This window comes from Limulus polyphemus, unplaced genomic scaffold (assembly GCF_000517525.1).
Source record: "Limulus polyphemus unplaced genomic scaffold, Limulus_polyphemus-2.1.2 Scaffold4592, whole genome shotgun sequence".
Lineage (NCBI taxonomy): Eukaryota > Metazoa > Arthropoda > Merostomata > Xiphosura > Limulidae > Limulus > Limulus polyphemus.
The window spans coordinates 55,940-58,288 of NW_013670202.1; the positions used below are offsets into that span (position 1 = coordinate 55,940).

Genomic DNA, 2,349 nt, shown 5'->3' on the forward strand with positions numbered 1-2,349 from the left:
AAGTAGCTATTAGGGACAAACAGGTTGTCCACTGGACACTAAAATACTACATCTACAGTGCTACAGGATTAGGTAAGTAGCTAATCAAGACAAACAGGTTGTCCACTGGACACTAAAATACTACATCTACAGTGCTACAGGATTAGGTAAGTAGCTAATCAAGACAACAGGTTGTCCAATGGACACTAAAATACCACATCTATAGTGCTACAGGATTAGGTAAGTAGCTAATCAAGACAAACAGGTTGTCCACTGGACACTAAAATACCACATCTACAGTGCTACAGAATAAGGTAAGTAGTTACTAGGGACAAGCGGGTTGTCCACTGGACACTAAAATACCACATCTACAGTGCTACAGGATTAGGTAAGTAGCTAATCAAGACAAGCTGGTTGTCCACTCCTAATCCTGTAGCACTGTAGATGTGGTATTTTAGTGTCCCGCTTGTCCCTAATAGCTACTTACCTGTAGCACTGTAGATGTGGTATTTTAGTGTCCAGTGGACAACCATTAGGTAAGTGGCTATTAGGGACAAGCGGGTTGTCCACTGGACACTAAAATACCACATCTACAGTGCTACAGAATAAGGTAAGTAGCTATTAGGGACAAGCGAGTTGTCTTCTAGACACTTTACAATAATACGTTTTAGCGCTAAAAGGGGTCCTCAGAAGAAAATAGTATTTGATGTCTTCCAAGTTGCAGAAATATCCACGTATAAACACTTCAATAAAAATATGTTTTATCTTAGGAAAGAGCAAGACTTAACTACAGAATGATCCGCAAGATGGACCAGTGAGTCAATAAATGCAATTTTTCTCTCTCTCTCTGAGAACTGTTAATGTTTGCATGTTGTATATAATACTACGAACATTATCTACCTACTGTTTGTTTCGTATAATACTACGAACATTATCTACCTACTGTTTGTTTCGTATAATACTACGAACATTATCTACCTACTGTTTGCATGTTTATATAATACTACGAACATTATCTACCTACTGTTTTCATGTTTCATATAATACTACGAACATTATCTACCTACTGTTTGCATGTTTATATAATACTACGAACATTATCTACCTACTGTTTGCACGTTTCGTATAATACTACGAACATTATCTGCCTAGTGTTTGCATGTTTCGTATAATACTACGAACATTATCTACCTACTGTTTGCATGTTTCGTGTAATATTACGAACATTATCTACCTACTGTTTGCATGTTTCGTATAATACTACGAACATTATCTGCCTACTGTTTGCATGTTTCGTATAATACTGCGAACATTATCTACCTACTGTTTGCATGTTTATATAATACTACGAACATTATCTACCTACTGTTTGCACGTTTCATATAATACTACGAACATTATCTGCCTACTGTTTGCATGTTTATATAATACACTTCACTGCAGTGGCCACATAAGTTTACATAGTAGTAGTTGATAAGTTTAGATTTGATAAATATGTCTTACGTTCTCAGGATAATTATTTGTTTGTTTGTTGTTAAGCGCAAAGCTCTACAGTGGACTATTTGTGTTGTGCACACCACGGGAACTCGGTTTTTAGTGATAGAAATATTCGGACTTACCGCTGAGCCACTGGGAGGTGGGGAGGAGGGCATTCAATATAATGTTTGGTGTATATAATGCTTTCAACTGGTGGTTCAATAATGGTTCAGGTACTATATTCAGCTTGAAAAGAAAAAAACAACAGCCCTAAAATTCATGTTGTGTTAGTTACAGGGTCTTATAACAAAATTTAAAACCAAATGACTCCCATATCAAGTTCTGTAGTGTAATAATAACATTTCTCGGGTACATACTTAGATCATACTGCCACAGTCGTAAACATTAAGGGCGTAATATGGATGTCAGAGTTGAAGTAGTAACGTAGCATGGCTTATACAGAATTTCATTTCAGTATAAAAATTAGAAGTTTCAAAAAAAATTAACTTTGTATAGATAAACACATTAACAGCTGTTACGTAAGTCTTGACGGGTTTGACTAGTTAGCAAATGAACATGAAACTTATGATTTATTACTGTCCTATCTGCACTTGCTAGTTTTTGTTCCCACTTTTTCCATAAGTCACTTTCACAGAAGCAGACATTTACCCCCCTCAACCACAACTAGGAATTATACCGTCACTCCGTATCAGAAGTAAACGTTTAGGTTTGTTTACCTATATGATATCGCTTGAGTTACTCGAAACTAGTAAACGTTTAGGTTTGTTTACCTATATGATATCGCTTGAGTTACTCGAAACTAGTAAACGTTTAGGTTTGTTTACCTATATGATATCGCTTGAGTTATTCGAAACTAGTAAACGTTTAGGTTTG

The 2,349-nt window shown here is 36.0% G+C and overlaps 1 protein-coding gene across 1 annotated transcript in view; it reads left to right on the forward strand.

Moving 5' to 3' along the window:
* Positions 1–2,349, forward strand: part of LOC106471389 (receptor-type guanylate cyclase Gyc76C-like) — a gene marked incomplete at its 5' end in the record, with an annotated part of 59,402 nt that overhangs the window by 47,442 nt on the left and 9,611 nt on the right. The gene's annotated exons all lie outside the window — the stretch shown is intronic.